We start from the raw sequence: 12,246 nt of genomic DNA on the forward strand, positions 1-12,246 counted from the left end.
TTTGCATGTACGGTACAATTATGAAACTAACCTAGATATGTATCGATTCTAAAAGTATCCTATCTTAAGAAATTGAGACTAGCCGATTACTACAGACACTCTATTGATTATTGCATGGATACTTTTCCTTCCTTGCTGCCTCAAATCCAGCTTCACAAGCCCGACGTGCCCTCTCGCACTTCCGCTCCCTATCTGCCTCACGCGCCTTCGTTTTGAGGCGGTTCTCCTCCTATCTCTCTTCTTCCGCTCTTCCTCCTGTAGATGTTTGCCATCGCCTATCTCCTCTCGTCGGCTTCCATTTCATGGAATTGTCTCCATGTTGCTCGGTGTTGCGTGTGCAGAAAGAACACATCTGCTTGACTCTGCTCAATATCAATCCATTGTATGAAGTCACAAATTGGTGGTGAAGACTAGCAAAGAAGGAAGAATTCATAAGTGGTAAAAGACAGATCATTGTGATTTAGTTTTGCAATATGTGAGTACCTGGCTGCGGTAGCCACCACAAATGCTATCCTCTGGTGGGTCGTACTCGTAGTTAGATCACATGAAGAACTTCCTGTTGTAGGTGTTCGAGAAGTCGTTGGACTTCCTAACCCTGCAAATATCTCCACACCAGCACATTAGAACTTTGATCCTAGCAAGGGTAGTAGAGGTCATTGACTTATTTGGGCAAGGATCAGATTTCATTTTGGTATGAGAAGAAGGTTTTGTTTATTTGGACAAGTTGCCTCCTGGGCTACTATTTATATAGAAAATCAATGCTGGTTCATGGACTGAGTCCATGGATATTTCGCTTGAAAAGCTACATCTAAAAATGATGCATTTGAAAAGCTTATATCTGGAAAGCATATGACTGAAAAGGTTATATCTGAAAAGACTACGTAAAAGGTTACTTCTGAAAAGCCAAGTCTAAAAAGACTATATCTAAAATGACTAGTTTTGAAAAAGCTACTTTTGAAAAGCATATGTATGAAATTGCTATTTCTAAAAAAACTTACATCTGAAAAGCCTATATCTAAAAAGGCTATAACAGAAAAGGATACATCTGAAAATGACGTGTCTAAAAAGGCTATGTTGTAAATCGTTAGATTAGGGTTAACATCACGATAAGCATTGTATGTAAGCTGTAACGATAATGTTAGCATAATTAATTCACGATAGTGCATCTATAAAAGTGTTGGCATAGTTCGAACCATATGAAAAACGAAACAATGGCTACTAGAGGTGGGAGAGGGAGAAGCAAAAGGGTCTACTGGCGTGGGGAGGGCAATGATGATCTGGCCAGGCTCCTTTGGTCCTAGTGCATACGAGGAGCCACTATAGAAGTGGCTGAAGTACTCCCATGGATACGACTATGTTGTGCAGATATATGATGGTAGTATTAACAGAGGCTGTCAGTTCTTCCGATGTCCTCTTAGCAGGGAGAGAGCGCTAACAAGTTCAATATCGGATTTTATGACATTTTAGTAATTAATATCTATGTATTTGTAGGAGGCAGATGGCGACGAGAGCTTCACTACACGAGATGGGTCGATCCTCCCATTGAACAGAACATCCATCACCTGCAAGACCGTATCTTCGACTTGCAGCATGAGGTTGATGCTATTCCAACCCCTCTAGAGGAGGACAAGCTAGTCATCCACATTGTCGATCCTACTGTATGCCTCGATCCATGGTGGCCCTGCCTGTGTCACCAAAAGTTTGCAACTCCTCCTCCGTTGTGAGGAACCATCCAGATAATATTCTAATTAATTATTAAGTGGATCATTTGTGCAATCATGGCTACAATGATTAACAAGAATATCACCCTGGTAGTCTTGACATGTGTTTTGTGCCCAAGATCGGAACAAACACCTTTACAACAAGCACATCATCAAAAGATATAATAAAGAGAGAGTAATTAAATTAAGTTATAAGTCTTTAAGTAGATTAATTTTACCACAAAAGTATAAAATGAATATTGTTAGAGTAACTACGCAGCAGAAAGAGTTATATAACGACAAAAGATGGGTAGTGTTACCCTAAGGCACCACCCCAAAATAACAACACTTGAGTAGAATGGCACTACTCCCGTCTGCCACCAATATCAGTGGCGTAAAGTAGCTAAAGACTAAACCTTCATCACTTGAAAAACAAACAAAGCACCTGAAAAACAAAAAAGCACGTGAGACGTAGATGGCAGCGACGGCCATGGACTCCTCGGTGGCAAAGACGACCACAACCTCCTCGTTGGTGGAGACGATGACCTCGGGCTCCATGGTGACGACGACGACGACCACAACCTCCTTAGCAACGGAGACAGTCGATCTAATAATTGTCGTGCCTTGGGCAACACATTTGAGACCTTCTTTGTAGTTGTACCGTGGGAGGAGAGAATGAGAGGCGGCATGATGAGCCCATGGTTCCTTCAGATATGATCAATATTACTAATATTTTTCAAATCATATAAGGTCCAAATACAAGATTAGACCACCAGGTGAACTCATTTCTCGTTGTTCATTCTTCCTTAGATGGGTTACTAATAAATTCTTGTGATGTTTTATTGCTTAGGAACATGGAAGAAGCATCATAACCTTACTAGGGTGTCTCCCCTCGAAGAACAAGTCTACTCAGATTGAGGCTGAGCTCTAGTTGCGGTCGAAGTCGTGGTCGTGGTCGTGGTCGTGATCGAGTTCTAGGATAGTACATCAATAAAACAGACATAACTTTTGCATATAGAGTCCAATTGAGACGTTCTTGGACTCGTAGGAAAGCTATTGACGAGAAATTTTTAATAGATCTGATCTCACCCTCAGATTCCTTATAGATTAATTAGAGTCATTAAAATAAGATGAGGCATCATCGTTTTGGGTCTTGTAATCGTGTCGGGGTCGGAGTCCAGGTTGTGCATGCCTCTTTTTACTGCTGCATAACCCTAGGTCAACCTTCTCATATCCTTCATATATATACACAGTAGCCATCATAGTTTAGGTTTGAGTTTATCTTAGATTATTCTGTTTTAGATATTTTTGCCGTTTATCGGTTTATTGAACCCTAACTCGAGTACTTCATTGGCAATTAGTAATATTTCGATTGCATCTACCTGTTCTTGCTTGTGTTCTCGATTTGCTTGCAGAAAAAGCCTTCTTATCGAGGTCAACCACGCCTTGACACGATTGATAACCACAGAGTAGTAGTGTAGTGGTTGCGAGGGTTCTCGATCTGTTCTGTTCGTAGCCTTTGGATCATTAACGTCAAAGCTCCACTAATCAACTTATCATATTACCTTTCAGAAGATCAGGTAAACGTGCATCACGACATAGCTACAACGTCCAGCTTGGTTGAGGGAGGAGGAGGGGTCCTCATGGGATGGGCTGCAGAAAAGCAATGCTAGGGTTAGACCCGTGGGCTAGGCTGGGGAGTTTTGTGCCAACAATAATTAACGAGTATTCTCATGGGTAGATTATAAAACTCGTGCCTGACCCAATACTTCGTGGGTACCCAACCTACTATGCTCGTGGGTAAAAATTCAAACCCATGCTGCGCTCGTTGTGCGCACTACCCACGGGTAGAATTGCCATCCCTGGTGTCCATATATTGGAGATTACTAAAATCCATCCCATTGTCACAATGCATGATATATCCAAGATCGTAAAAAACCCTAAACCCCATTACGATTGACATATCTGATTCCACAACCATACTATACTGTCAGTTTAAATAACTGTAATGACCATACAAAATCTATGACAACAAAACCTATTTAACCTCAACATTTGTATTCTACATAACCATCCAATATCTCTACTACTATACCAATATAAATCTGTATTCTACATAACCATCAAATATCTTCACTACCATACCCTTCTAAATCTAATGCTGCCAAAAAAACTACATAAATTGTCTAAATATTCTAGGTTTGCAATCTACTTCAAACTATTCTAATCTAAACTGTCTACATAACTATACTATTTTTCTAACTATTGCAAAAATCCGAACTAGGTATACTCTATGCGAAATTTTCTATTCTACTCTATTCTAAATTCCAAACTAATCTAAATTTTTTCCCTACCATTCTAAATAAATTTTACGAAAATCCATAACATTTCAATTCTACAATTCCTACATTGATGAAAAATGTGTACATCTAATCATATCAAATTGCTAATTCTACTACTACCGACAAAATCATAACAATTCAACTTCAAACTACTAAATCTCTAAATTTTGAAGAACATTAAAGAACCTATTTAGCTCTAAATTGTCTAGATATTCATACTTTTCTATCTACTCTACATTTCCTAACTAACTATACTATATTTAATACCAATTGATAATTTCCAAACCATGCCTACTCTATCCTAATTGTATATCCTTATTTTTCTATATTTTCTACTCTACACTAGATTTCTCTAATGTTTTCTAACTACTTTCCTACTGTTTTTTCTAACTATTTTCTACTTATTCTATAGAAAAGCAAAAAAAAAAAAAAAAACTCACTGGTCGTTGTTGTCGTTCGCCGATGCCCAGTGGCCTCTGGCCCACCGCTCGTCACTAGCCGGCTGCGCCCACACGCCTGCTCGCTGTCCTGCTGCTGACCTCACCCCCACGTTCATGCAAATACTCGCCACCGCCTATCTCAAACAGCTGTATGTGGAAGAATAAGAGGAATCAATGGCCAGTTAGTTATAAAAGACATGTCAGCACGTGAAGTGCTGACAGGTCTAACATGCCACCTGTTAGCACTTCGCATACTGACATACCCTAACTAGGGATCTATCGGCATGCGATGTACTGACAACCCACTAGGTTCTTTTAAAGCCAATATGACACCTCTGTTTCACTGGCCCCACCATCTTTCAGCACTTGGAGTGCTGATAGATCCTTACTTGACACTTCGCATATCAACATGTATCTATTCTTGTAATTTTAAGATTTTGAATATTATTTTTTCAATTTTCTAATAAACTAAAATTATTAAAAAAAATCCGCCGCTATGTACATCAAATATATACCCATCCCAGCGAGGCAAGTATACTACTTTGTTCTTTGTAGTGTGATCACGACCAAGTCTCGGAGAAGAAAACCTTTGGCAAATGTGCGGCATGCATGTTTGTAAATAAAACGTATTAATAAAATGCAACAGAATATATTGACGCCGGTTGAGCGAGACCCATGCATCGTTCCGTGGGCAGCTTTTGGAGAGGAAAACGGGAGGGCAAAGCGACGATTTGGGGATCTGCTGAACGGTGCTTCAACTTAATAAGCTTGTGGATCGGGTCCTTTGCTTAAATAATATGAACATTTCTTTCTAGAAATTTGTTGGAGTACATGTCATCTTACCTCATCAGCTTAAATTTTAGGTGAAACTCAATATAGTATAGGAACGTCTAAAGAAATAGATGGGGAAGATCATCACGCCTCTCATGAGCAAGAGCAGAAATTTTCTTGAGCAACGCGACACATTGCTACCACCCATTGGATTTGCTGACCGGCGCTTAAATCTAATAGTCTTGTCGAAAAATATGGTTTGTGTTGCTTAAGCAATGAATTTGTCTATAGAGAGTTAACTAGCATGCCTCTAGTGGGCAAGAGTAGACATTTTTCCCCCAAGTTCTTCCAAATTTATAATTTATATAAAGCCAGCATTTTGCTGAATGTTTTAAAAAACTAGTACTTGAGTATTTATCTTTGAGGAATAATTTGTAATTGAGTATTAGACAATGTAGAATGAGCCTCCCCTTCCGCTACCGCAAGCCCTCGTCTTCCTGTGAACTAATGGACGCATGCAACTCAACATAACTAGTGTATACAAATGCATGCCTGTGATGAGCAAGAAGAGAATAGTTTTCTTGAGGAAGGTTGAATGAGATCTGCTGACTGCTGCTTAAACTTAATAAGCTTGTTGAGAAGATGCTTCGCGTTACTTTTGTGACAAACATTACTCTATGAAGACTAACTAGTGCATGTCTCTCATGAGGAGTAGAAAATTATCTGAAGCTCATCCAAGTTCATCACTGGTAATGAAGTATTAGACAATACATGATGGTAGGTCTATGCTTAAGTTCAGTATAACAGAGTTTCCTTGCCTACCTATGATTGATAAACTGAGGTATTCAGTTGCGTCAGTTGGTGGTTGACAAGTTGTGATGGCCTACTTACCGTTACCTGTCCCATATAGTCATTCCAGAATAGAGTGTTAATTTGTTAAAAACGAGATAAAAAATTTCTGAACACTGGTTAACTATCCGCGAGATTATAAACATTGTGGTCGAATGGTGATTACTGAAGAACTCAAAGATATCTTCATTTTGATTATTACATAATTCAGTTGCATATCTCTTTTGGGAAGCATGTATGGGAAGTACTTCCATACCATAATAGTTTGCACGGCAGAAACAGAGAAGCTGTTCATCCCCTGTCACAAAATTCCAGCCCTTTGTAAATGACCATGAGCGCCGTTGCAGAAACGCAGAAGCAGGTAAACCTCAATACACGATTCCCGGTTGCAGCTGATGATTGGTGGCATCGCAACGAGTCGGAAGCACAATTAAAACAAGCAACAACCTCGAGAGCTGCGTGTGCTGTCTCACTGAGGTACGGTCGAACCACTTGCATTGAAAAGGAGGAGCAAGTTGCAGCTCAATATCGCACATGCCTGCTGCCTACACTCTTCTCTGGATTCTGATGATGCGCGTGATGGCCGGTTGATGCCAATGGCGGCTTTGATTCGTTCCAAGCTTCCAATCCCACCAATTTTTTACTGCTACTACGTACTGAATGCTCCAATTATTGGCGATGCTCTTCGCGTGACCCTGAATTATTCATTCATCTCTGGCGATGAGATGGACAAGCAGGACTAATCCGCTGTAGCATGCCTTCCAAATCCGCAACTTCAACTTGAGCCGTACATGTTCTGGATCAGTTCAAATGTGTTTTTAGTTCTCTTGGTCCTCGTGTGGTTGGTATTTTGCTTCTTCCACTCGAGTGGTTGGTACTTTGCTTCTTCCATCTGTCTTCTTGCTCCTGTGAAACTGAAGATCGAAGTGTCCTTCACAACTCTACAAAATGGCGCTGCCTGAATAGTGTTGTGAGTCGTAACGCATCAAACTATGCTCTGCCTGAATAAATATTACTGCTCTTGTATGTATGAATCTGACGACTGAATCCATTGCACATACAGCTTCATAGAATGGCAGTGTTTTCAGTCCATCAAATGATAGACTTTTCTGCTCATGGCACTGGACAAGAAGTAACAATAAGAAAGATACCACATGGAGCGGAAATGCAACTCTAATCAGGATCACCAGAATAGATAAACTTCTCTGAAGTCCGGACTCAGACGTGTCCATTTCGCTTTCTATTTGGTTGTTCTTCTGTACCTAGTACCAAACGACTGGGTAGGTGAGTAACAGCTATGACACTGACCGCTGCATTTTGTATCACTCGGACTTTTTTATGAAGAAGAATATTACTGTAGGGAAAATGCCTCGGTCAAGAGGTATTATTAAGAGTCACTATCAAGCGCTCTTCTAAAGTCTTATGATTTCAGACTCTCTGTCAAGATTAAGGTTAGACCATAAGGTTCCTTAGGTCACTGTCTCTCAGGATAGGGAAAGCAGCTAGCCTTCGCAGAGAATCTCAACAAGAGAAGAACATTCACTGTAATTGGTCTAGTACGAAGTGACCGACATTTAATTACAGTACAAGTAGTGAACACCTTGACATATGTGTAGTACGACATCGCGCAACAATTGACAACCAGCTTAGTACCGCACCCTTCACTGGCGTTAGCTTGTGAGCCCCAGACCTACGAGGCCCCTGGAGCTCTTAGGCTCCGGAGTTACCCCGGAGCTTACAGACCCGGAGCCTACCTGCCCTCGAAGCGTGGGAGGAAGGGGAGTCATCAAGTCCCCATGAAAATCAGCCAATCATCGTTCACCTACTACGAAGTAACCGACATTAAATGCCGGTCACCTCAGCAGCCAATTTGACACACAGGATGGGGTCGGCACTGTATTCAGCGACCGACTATGTGTACCGTGACTTGATATCCTTACCCTGCCGTAGTAGATAATATCTTCTAGGCAGGGTTAAAAGTATTTTATCTAGGCTCGAGCCATGTAACCTGGTCAGTCCTAAGTCTTTGTTATATAGTAACAACTTGTATGCCACACCTCAAATAGCACTATAAATACTCAGTCATGGCTATCAGGCCAAAAGGGAACATTTTTTTACGATCAATACATTTAGTGTTATCTTACCTCATGATGTCTTCTCCAAGCTTGAGTCTGCATTCTAGAGGAGGCTCTCACCGCACCTTATTTGCGGAAGACGTTTCTTCTTCCACCAATAGCGCGTTGTCTTTGTAGAGAGAACACATAAATACTAGAGAGATAGGACACCACCAAAAGACTACCAAGGGGCTAGCTCAAGCAGTCATTCCCATTGCCGCACCCATGCAAAAGCATGCATGGCAGCCGCAACCAGGCACACTATGTGCACCCGTCAGCTCTGCAACTATGTGGAACAACGGCCCCCTGGCCACCGCCGACCCAACAGCTTAGGTCAGCACGGAGGCCTAAGCCGACACGGAGGCCTTACAACAATGGCATAGTAAGGACCTTATCGCACCCTAGAAGGTTACAACCGAGGCCGCAGCCAGACAAGCTACCCTCCAGTGGTTCTAGGCACTCGAGCCCAGGGCACTTATGCTTGGGCCCAGCCCCTAGACACCTCTTGTGACAACATCCAAAGCACATTCGTCAAGCCAGCGTCCTCTGAAGGCCTGGTTGCCTGGCAGCTCCCTCGGCCTCCCCTGGCGGATGGAGGTTTCAGGGAGACTATAAGCTCTGGTGCGCGTAGACTTCGCCGACGTCCTTGCCGCCGACCATTGGCTCCGACACCACCAGAAGGGTACTAATGTATCCTGCACGCGTCCAGATATGGCAACAATACAGATAATTGATAAACCCTCATAAACTGCTGGGAGGATTACCTCAGAAGGCAGACACGATGCCCAACAAGGGAAAAGGTCGGCGACAGGTGACCTAGGGGTTGTAAGCCTGCAGTAGGGCACCATGTGGGTGGCAGGGCCTTGCCAAGCCCTCTTTGGACCGCTAGGTTGTCTCTGACTCTGCCACCAATAGTGCAGCACCCTAGTGGCGAGGACTGAGTCGTATAAACAATCCTGACCATCACGTAACCAGGAAGGCCTCCGACGTGGGGGGCCCCGCCTGAGCCTCCGAAGCAGTTGGGGCCCCTAATTTGGCTCCAGATGCTCTGGATGCCCACGTAGCTTAGGCCCTTCGGTAGATAATCTGGGCTGGAGGAGCCAACTCTTCCACCCCCTTTAGGTAGTGTTTGGTTGGAGAGCGAGGTGGGATGGGATGATTACATTCATATATTTTGGGATGGGATGGGATGGTTCGAAATCAAATGCTTGTTTGGTAGGTGGGACGGAATGAGTCTATTTTAGTACTCGGGCCCACTGTCAGCGTCACAATCGAAGTGGGATGGCTGCGTTCTGCTTTTTTTGGAACGACTCCGTCGCGAATCTTTGAAGAATATTCCCTGATTCAGAACAATCCCATCCCACTGAATTCCAACCAAACAGCTCAAAAACGGAATAGATCCGCTCCGTCCCACCCCGTCCCACGAACCAAACACTACCTTAGGCTACGAAGTTTTTCAGCCTTCGACCTTACTGTGGAGATCCCATTTTAGCAAAGGTACACTCGTCTATGACCACCTAGCAATAGCTTGCCTGGCTAGTTATTTTTTCAGTAGAGTCAGCATACATTGAAAGTAGCTAGTCTAGTTGTTGAAAGTTCCAACGATAGATGATGACTAGGTAGCAATAGTATACCGTACGACTTAAGTTATATCCATATTCAATAGTAGGCACACAATAAAACCTAAGTTATATCTGCAGTCAAAATTGAAGTCATACCTTTACTCAAATAGTGCATGGATATTTTACAAAAACCTCCCCACCAATGGCGCAAACCTCGGTGGTGGAGATGTCTTACAAAAAACCTCCCCACCTACAGAACAACCTCAGTGGTGGAGATGCCTTTTAAAAACCTCCTCACTGATGGAGCAAACCTCGGTGGTGAAGATGTCTTATAAAAAATCTCCCCATCCCTGACTTAGCCTCGGTGACGGAGACATCTTGAAAAACCTCCCCACCAATGGCTTTGCCTCAGTAACAGAGAAATCTTTTAAAACCTCTCCACCAATGACTTAGCCTTGGTGGTGGAGAGATCTTGAAAAACCTCGCCTCCAATGCCTTAGCCTCGGTGGCAGAGAGATCATTAAAAACTCAAAGAAACCCTCCGGCATATCGTAGGAGAAAGCCCAGATACCGTAAAGGTACTGAAAATGCTTTGATAGGTCGCAGGAAAAAGCTCTGATGCTGTAGAGGTACTAAAAACCGTCCAGCAGGTCATAGGTGAAAGCCTCGATGCTATAGAGGTATTGAAAACCCTCCGGTAGGCCATAGGCGAAAAGCCCTAATGCTGTAGAGTTACAAAAAAAAACACTCCGATAGGTTATAGGAGAAAGCCCCGATGTTGTAGAGGTACTGAAAACCCTCCGACAGGTTGTAGGTGAAAAGCCCCGATTTCGTAAAGGTACAAAGAAAACCCTCCAGCAGGTCATAGGCGAAAGCCCCGATACTGTAGAGGTACTGAAAACTCTCCGGCAGGTCGTAAGTGAAACCCCGATGCCGTAGAGGTACTGAAAATTCTCCGACAGGTCATAAGAGAAAAGCCCTGATACCATAGAGGTACAAAGAAAACCCTTCAGCAGGTTATAAGCGAAAGCCCCGATGTCACAGAGGTACTGAAAACCCTTCGGCAGATCGTAGGCAAAAGCTCCGATACCGTAGAGGTACCGGAAACCCTCAGGTAGGTCTAGGCAAATGTTCTGATGCCATAGAGGTACTAAAAACCCTCCGACAAGTTGTAGGCGAAAGATCCGATGTCGTAGAGGTACTGGAAACCCTTCAGCAAGTCGTAGGCTAAATCCCCAATTTCGTAGAGGTACCGAAAACCCTCTGACAAGTCGTAGGCATAAGCCCCAATGTCGTAGAGGTACAAAGAAACCCTCTGGAGCCTCGCCACGGCTAAGGGCAGAGGGAGTAGCAGACTGCCTCCCTTGGCCTAGCCATTGGCTTCACCTTCGGCGACTGTCGCTAGGCTCCGAATGGCCTTGCCTCCGGAGCCTCACCAAGGTAAAGGTCCGAGGGGGTCGCAGATGGCCTCCCTCGGCCTAGCCATTGGCTTCACTTCTGATGACCATCGTTGGGCTCCAGATGGCCCTATCCCCGGAGCCTCACCACGACTAAGGGCCGAAGGGATCGCGAACTGCCTCCCTCGATCTAGCCATCAGCTCCACCTTCGGTGACTATTGTTGGGCTTCGGATGGCCCTACCTCCGGAGCCTCACCGCTGCTAAGGGCCGAGGGGGTCGCGATCTGCCTTCCTCGACCTAGCCATCAACTTCACCTCTGCGATCGTTGCTGGGCTTCGGATGGCTCTACCTTCGGAGCCTCGCCATGGCTAAGGGCCGAGGGGGTCATGGACTGCCTCACTCGGCCTAACCATCAGCTTCACCTCCATGACCATCGCTGGGCTCTAGATGGCCCTGCCTTTGGAGCCTCGCCACGACTAAGGGCCTAGGGGGTTGCGGACCGCCTCCCTCGACATAGCCATTGGCTTCACCCCTAGCGACCATCGCTGGGCTCTGGATGGCCCTGCCTCTGGAGCCTCACCACGGCTAAGGGTCGAGGGGGTCACAGACTGCCTCTCTCGGCCTATCAAAATCCTTGTTTAAATTCAATCTCTCATCTTTCTCAAATTCTACCAAAAATCTAAATTCAAATTCCTTATATAGTCCTATTCTTGTTCAACCTCATCTTTTTCGTTTCTCTTAAATTCACTCCGAACACAATTCAAATTCAAATCCTATTCAAATTTCTCTACAAAAGTTTCTTTTTTAAACCCTAGATATACCTAAAGTGTATTTGGGCTCAATCTTTCACAAGTCTAAACCCTTAGCCAAGTCTTCTAGATGGCCCAACAAAGGATCCACAAAATCTGCAAATTTTCGCGGAGTCCTAGACAACCTCATCTTCTCATGACGTTTCGGAGTTCAAAACGGCCTCAAATGCAAATCTTGACAATACCAAAGTTGTAGGTCGCGTCAAGAGCTTCGATTTGAACCTATGTAAGTCCTCTTTTGGATAATGGAGCTAGGAGTT

This window comes from Phragmites australis, chromosome 6, assembly GCF_958298935.1.
Source record: "Phragmites australis chromosome 6, lpPhrAust1.1, whole genome shotgun sequence".
NCBI lineage: Eukaryota > Viridiplantae > Streptophyta > Magnoliopsida > Poales > Poaceae > Phragmites > Phragmites australis.